We start from the raw sequence: 7697 nt of genomic DNA, 5'->3' as shown, positions 1-7697 counted from the left end.
TTCCAGGAAGTAGAACAATTTGTGGAAAGAAATGGTAAGAGGTGTAAGAGGCACAGAGGATGAGTACAGAACTCAAAGGACAGTGGTTTTAGAGACAGCTAAAAGATACAAATATAGGGAAAGGAGCAGTCAGCTAGATAGCTTTTAACCTTCCAGAATTAAAGTACTCTAATATCTAGACAGAAAAAACTCACAGAAGTACCGAGAAGATGAAGAGGGAAAATGCTCATCATCATGAAATTTCAGATCCACTAAAAAGGATTCTAAGAGTTTCCAAGAGTGGATGTGAGGGCAATCTGGCTGTGACGCCGGCTGTCCCACTGATCACCAGGGCTGATTCGGCCAATCTGCTGGGCGAGCCGGAGCCCCTTCCTCTCTCCCTGCTTCGTGTCATCATCCCAGAGTCAAGGACTTGGTCACAGAGGACAACTACTGTGACAGAAGATGACAGTTTCCCTGGTCAAGCATATAGTAGTGCTCCCTTGCTAGAACCTCCAAACAAGCTCTCAAGAGAGAAGAGATAATATCAGGAACCCAAATGACATCAGACTTTTCCACAGCCAAAAATACTGAAAAGCCTGGGAAATACCTACACCATGCTGAAGGAAACCTATTTCAACCTTTATTCTACACTTTTGCATGAGAAATAATTCTTTTGATACAGAAATTAAGACATTTTTGAACATGTCATGGTTCAAAAATTTAGGTTCTATTAAAACATGCACAGAAAAAAATCAGAGGATGCACATCAACACAAAAGACTGAGCAAAAGAAGCGGCCGGTGGAGGATTTAGGAAACACTGGATTCCCAGTGAAGAAGCACAAAGGAAAAAAAAAAAAAAAAAAAAAAAAAAAAAAAAAAAAAGCACAAAGGGCAAACTGTACAAGAGCTCCACATCTAGCACTAAGCAATTTGTCCATACTAAAGCAAGTGCTTGCTTGTAGCAATTATTTTACATATTCTCAGTCAATAACCTCCAAGTAAAATAAGAAAATACGCGAGAGGGGTTGACTGAGTCAGCTGTCTTGTGGCTGAGACACAAGGCCCGACACCCACAATCCAATGGAGCAGAGGTTTAATTCACCCATAGGCTCAGTGCATGTCCAGCTGGCTGCCAGCAGACCCAGGGTGCAGCCGGCCTGGGGAGCAAAGCTGTTAGTTCATGTGGCCGGAAAGTGGAGCAGGGAAGAGTGCCGAGAGGAGTGCGGGTATCCAAGCCCACAGCTGTGGCCCACCCCACCCTGCCCAGGAGCAAGCCTCATTCATTCATTTGCTAGGCTTTCTTAGTCCAATGACACTGACATATAAGGAACAGCAGTCACAAGGGTGTGCAGTCACAGCGCTTCATTGAGTAAGCAGAGATAAGCTTGCAGATTATAATGATGTGACTGTTTACTATTACATTAATCAGAGCTTTTGGATGTACTAGAAGTTACAGTCATCTAAACCTGATGAGACCAGAAAGAGTAGTATAGCCACAATATTTAGAAATGCAGAGATACATATGAAAAGAAACAGCTACCACAACGATGGGGTGGCTCTGTGGACTAGAACAGAGGGTAGAGACCACAAAACTCTTACAATAAACCGTTCTGAGGTTGTAGGAAGAAAAAGATGGAGAAAGGACAGACTGAAGGACAGGTTGAGAATATAGTGATGGTAGGGAAAGCTCACGAAGGCCACACATAATTAGGTGGGTGGGGGGAAGGAAAAATAGGCAGAGAGTGAGTACAGAGAGATAGAAGTTGTGGAAGTTTGCCCACCTCTTAGAAGAGAGACCCCTCAAGGCAGATACTCCTATGTATGCCCTACACCATTTGCCCTCCCCATAGCTCTTTTTAAAATATAAGTTAAATGCTTGGAAAAGAAACCAGGCTGCAGCCAGTACTATGCAGACATACCGTGTGTATGTGAGTTTGAGTTTTGTAGGAAGTGAGCTAAGTGCAGAATTATTTATGCTCTACATCAGCATATTAATATCACACACTAAATTTTCTGGAAAGTCTTGTTATCTAGACCTTAGCTTTGGGGTTTGGCTTTATTTTTGCCTATAAAATGAAGTAACTAAAGACTAATGTTTTGAGTGGCTTCTGGATCTCTGGTCATGCCTCACTATTCTGAAGGCCTATAATGTTCCTCCTTCTCTCGCCCCTGTCAGTCCTCTATGTTTGCTCAGGTCTTAGTTCAAATTCCTTTCTCAGAGGGCCTCCTGTGCTCCCCTCAAACTAGGCTGTCTACTCCCAAGCTCCTTCTCTCACGGCACCTTCTACATCTTCATGTGCTCTTCATAACTGCTGTTTTTGTACTTGATTTAAAGACATTTTCCCAAGAAGACCACAGACTGTTGGGGATCAGTAACACACATACTCTCTCTCTACTGCCCCCTAATTGGTATGGATTCTTGACAGGCCAGACAAGGTCTCCTTTCACACGTGCCAGCCATTATATGCAGCTTTCATCAGCGTTCCTCTTTTTCAATTTTTATTTTTCATTAGTACATGTCAGCAATGTGCACTGATCGCACTCCCGGGGGGGAGTCTGTGTGTACACAGAGCATCTCAATCCTTTCTTCATCTCCTCCCCCTTTCCTCCTTCTGCCTCACATCTCTCAGTCACCTTGCCCTTTTCAAACCATCTATCTCCCTATTTCCTATCTATCCTTTACTTTGCGCTATATTTACATCTTGTGCTTCTCGTGCAAGAGGGACCATATCACATTTAAGCCTGAGTATCCAACATGTTTCACTCAGCACTACGTTCTCAAGGTGCATCCGTTTTCCTTCTTCCTGATGGTCCTTGGCCCAGAGGAGTATCTAATTGGGGCAGAGCTGGAGTTTTTACGGGGAGTTCAGTATAACATATACATCTCTAACTTCTCTTAAAAGATCTGGTAATTCTAGATTTCAATGCTAACACCAAATGTATGGAGATTAAGGAAAGAGAAGAAGACAGCCCAATAGTAGGCAAGCCTGGCCTTGCTTCATGGAGACAGTTCAGAGTCCTGATTAGATTCGTACATTGTTCATGACCCAAAAGAAGGCTAAGCCTTGAAACTGCCCCTCTTTCTTCTGCAACAGTGCAACATTCCCCTCCTCTGCTCTTCCCACATCATTGTTGGTAAGCTCTTAACTTCCCTCCTTTTATCATTTTTTGTCACTCCCTCCTTTAATTACATTTTTGTCACTTTTATGACTCTTTTCTAAATGCCTCCACTGTGCCCAAATTCAACTGCATTTTTCCCTAAGAAAAAATGTAACACAGTTTAGAACTATTAAACTAGTGTTCACCTAAGAGCTTTTAAAAGAAATATCCAAGACTAAACGGGTTCAGCCAGTTTTCACACGCAGCTGTCCAGTGCAGAAAGGAAAGTGCAGTGCAATCTAAGGAGGTGCTGGAATCCTGCATAGAGATATTTTTTGTGTATTAAAACAACACGGCAAATGGATAAGAGAGATCCACCCCTGCAGCCGTCTCCCTATATCCTGAACACAAAAATAATTGAAATCATCCATAGCTCAAACCACATGGCTACCATGAGCTCTGACAAATATATGCACACAACCACACGTGCATATGTGCATGTATGTGCACGTGCATGCATGCATGCACGCACACACACACACACACACACACACACACACAGAGGCTCATACACTTGCATAAATTTGTAATCAACAAAGCCTTCCCTATCCAATCCCCAAGCTTCTTGCAGTCACACTAAAGCATCAGATAATTTGCTCTGACTGAAAGTAATCACAGTTTATAAATTCCTGTCAGACAAGAATTCATTTAAATTCTTTTCAAAGCTTTTCAAGAGAAGAGAGGCCTGCCCTTCAAAGATACCCTCTTCTGGGTTAATGACTTGGATTATTCAGTTTATCACAAGCGAAAGGTAACTTGGCAGTTGGATTGAAAGTAGCTTATTCTCAAATTGCGTTGCCAGGGGCTTTCTGTCTGCTTTGTTTTGTTATTGTTTTGTTTTGAGTGTATAAAGATTTTGGCCACGCCACTATTCCGAACCCTTTGGAAGCATAGCTGTGGGACCTTGCACATAGAGAACCACAAAGAGAATTTGACTTTCTGTCCTATGCGACCCCTCAAGGACCAGGAAAGCCATATCCTGTATAAGACACAATGGGACAAGCCCTTTACCAGACTTGAGTCCACAATACCACTGACAGGATGAGACCTTTACTATACATTCAATTCTAGCACTTCCCATGTGAACAGCTAAAGTTTCTTGCCAAGGCAGTGTTTCTAGGACATATGAAAAATGATAATCTAGAAAAAGCCTTACAGCATTTTTAAAAAATGTTCCTAGAGCCAGCAGGTCAGTAGTATGAAGTTCTCCTATATCCGTGGTTACCAATCAAAAGTTTCTAATGCCTTGTATTAGACACTGGCCCATAGTTGGGAACAAAATACCTGATACCCATGGTGTAAAGCAGAGGAGGTTTATTTTGGCTTATGATTTCAGTACAAGGTTAGTAGACTCCAGGCAGAAATGACATGGCAAAGAGGCACAGGAGAGTGAAGGCACTCAACCTACAGCAGCCAGAAGGCAGAGAGAGAAAAAAGAGACTGAAAAAGAGACAAGAACAGCAATGTGCTCTTCCAGGTCACATCTACACTGACCCACTTCCAACCTCCTAACTGCATACCCAGCTACTGAATTTATCAGTGGACGAATCTACACATAATACCCCCATAATACAATCATTTTCCAAGCACATGAGACCTTTAGTGAGTGTTTTAGATCTAACTCAAAATAACCTACCCCTAGATCACAAAAGGTGCATGTCCATTTTAGCCCATCCCTAACAGTTCACCACAGTTTTAGCAGTTCCAGTACTGCTGAAAAATATAAGTTCAAAGTCTGCTGTAAAACTCAAAGTGAACTTTTAGTTGTAAGTCCTGGTAAAAATCAAAATGAAATTTAAATATTTCCAACATGCAGAGCAAGCAAGACCAAAATCAAACAGGGAAAACATTAAATCTTGTGGTTCCATACTAATCCACCTTTCACGGGCAAGTTACAGCTGAGTTGTGAGATCCAAAGGGCCTGGGTAGCCCTACCGCTATGACATTGTCAATTGCTGCCCACTTGGCCTCTCTCTTAGGTTGGCTCCCTCTCTGCCTGTACCTTTCATCAGGAGACAACCCACATTCCTAGCATCTATAATTTCCTAGGGGATCCACAACACCATCAGCTTCACTGTTAGAGATTAATCTACTTTCTTATTTATTTTTTTCTTCACATTCTATAGGGATTTAAAGTTTAATATATCAATATGTGATGGAAAATACCTGTTTCATGTTATGTCTAAGATGTTTGATATTCAGATAGCTAGTGAGGTTAAGCTCAACTGCCTACATTATAGGGTTATAATATCATTAAGCTTCTCTTCTGGAGGGTTACAATTTAAGTTTGCAGACCAAAAATTAGAGAAAAAGAAGGGCTGCAAGGACAGACAACATTTTGACCCTAGCCTTACAAGGTCAGTGAGGACTCAGGACATAGGAGAACCTGTACTGTAACATTATGTAACTCAGTTTTGTCCCAAATTTTCTGATCAAGGAGATTATGGGGCCACAGAGGAAAGTGATTGATGATGTAGAGTGTGCCTAAGGAGAGTGACATGGAGAAACAATATTCTCTCAGGCTTTCACAGAGAGCAAATTGTTTAAGCAATAGCCATGACTCATTCACATGACTGACACTGAGAAAAGATCTACAAACTGCAGTACAGGGTTTCAGGATAAATCCTGAGGGGATTTGACTGACCTTATCAGATAAAGAAGTTTCATTTCTTGTTATATAGGTCTTGCTTTACCTTGGTCTTAACCATTCAGCAGAAAAGTACAAAAACAAGATATAAAAAGTAGTCATATTAATATGCTGAGCTATAGAAGGCTCAAGTTAACAACTTCTAACATTGCCAGTCCTGTGGATAACCCACTACCATTTGGGACTACTGGACTATATTGGATTATTTTGCTGAATTCATGCACCTACAATATTTGAATGGCAATGGAATATTCATCTCTGACAAAACTTAACCAAAAAAGGGGGATACAAATGAAGGAGCATTTTGTGTCTGTATGTACAAAGTAGTTAGGATAGATATGCAACTACTTTCTCTTAATTCAATAAGAAAGATTTGTACTAATAGTGTTTGGACAGGATGTCATGTCTGCATCTTGTGCTATGAATAACCACTATGAAGACAACAATATGCAATGCAGTAATTATTGAAACTGTCCTACTAATTGGTTTTGAAACTGTGTCATTGCTACTTGTTTCTCAAAATTAATTTAAAAAATAAATAAATAGATTAATCTACTGCCTTCTGAAAGCACATTCTCTGACCTTCCAGACCTTCTTTTGAAATCTTAGTAGAAGCCTTCCTCAGCCCCAAGATCCTGCATTTGGGATGTGTGAAAAATCAGCACCACACAGATGACCCAAGATATGCTACCAACTTGAGCAGTAGGTAGGCCCTTTTGTGTCATAGCTACAGAGGCCTTTGAGTGCCTGGATGGCTAAGCATTATAAAATGAATCCTGAGAAACAATTTCCTAGTCAGTCCTTCTTGAGCAGTCCTTCTTGAGAGAAGAGTCTCAGTTACTCTCCTCTAATTGCTGGGACAAATACCCGACACCCAAAATGAAGGAAGAAAAAGTTTATTTAGCTCACAGTTACTGAAGGTTTCAGTCTATACTCAGGTGGCTCCAAGGCAGAGTGGCATATGACAGAGCAACCTTTTATGACAGCAGCAAAGAGCAAGAGAGCACAATGGAGAAGTAGTAGCAACAATGGATACAGAAAGTCTGTCTCTCTGTCTTTCTTATGTTGGATTCAGGCTATCTGCCCCAGGCTGGGTGTAGCACTCACACTCATAATCCCGGCAGTAGTAAGGCCCATAATCCCAGTGGATCATGAGTTAATCTCAAACTCTAGAAGTACTCACCCCATGACTACATGAGGCTTTGGCGGGGACAACTAGACACAAACCATAACAGCTACCAAAATCTCTGTCCTCAAATGAAAACTATACAGCTCTGCATGCTTGAGCTTGCAAAACATGGGTTCTTGCTATACCTGAGATGCTCTCAAGCCATCTGTCCTACAGTCCTAAGGTAAAGTACTTTATTTCATTTTTATGTTAATCTTTTCAGGACTCAAGCTCCTCTTTGCTCCAACTTTATAGGTGCTTCTTCCCCCTACCCCAGGCGACAGCATGAATGCAGTCCCCCACTAACACAATTACGCAGTCGAGCTTCCTACATTTGGGGAAATCACAGAGGTCAGCACATTCAGAGTACAGTGGATAAACTTGTCCTGGGAACACTACGTTTGTGATTATGGTATCTCCCCTGCCAAGTAAGTAGAGGTGCTTCCATTCTTGTTACCACCACCGTAATTTTTCAAATTTTGAGCTCTGCTTTTTAGCTCTGATATTTCCTGATGATCTGGCTAAAAGTAATCAATAATGGCCATGCCACACCCTGAACACTGAGCAGCTTTGAAATTTCCTCTGCAAGTTTAATAAGTATACCACCCTTAGTCTCAGTCTTCCACAAAGTCTAAAGTCATAGGAAACATGAATACAATTTTTCCACCAGGGCATAACACACATCACCTCTACTCTGTTAATGAAATTTCTATTTCCCTCTGAAACTCCCTGTGCGCAGC

The 7697-nt window shown here is 41.5% G+C and overlaps 1 non-coding gene across 1 annotated transcript; it reads right to left on the bottom strand.

Moving 5' to 3' along the window:
• Positions 1–7231: 7231 nt before the first annotated feature.
• On the bottom strand, positions 7232–7393 carry LOC111818190. Its single transcript, XR_002822243.1, has one exon. It is a non-coding gene; the product is annotated as a U1 spliceosomal RNA (small nuclear RNA).
• Positions 7394–7697: the final 304 nt, after the last annotated feature.

This window comes from Octodon degus, unplaced genomic scaffold (assembly GCF_000260255.1).
Source record: "Octodon degus isolate 3935 unplaced genomic scaffold, OctDeg1.0 scaffold00082, whole genome shotgun sequence".
Classification (NCBI taxonomy): domain Eukaryota; kingdom Metazoa; phylum Chordata; class Mammalia; order Rodentia; family Octodontidae; genus Octodon; species Octodon degus.
Note: the sequence above shows the minus strand (reverse complement) of the source record. Positions and strands in the feature narration are given on the sequence as shown.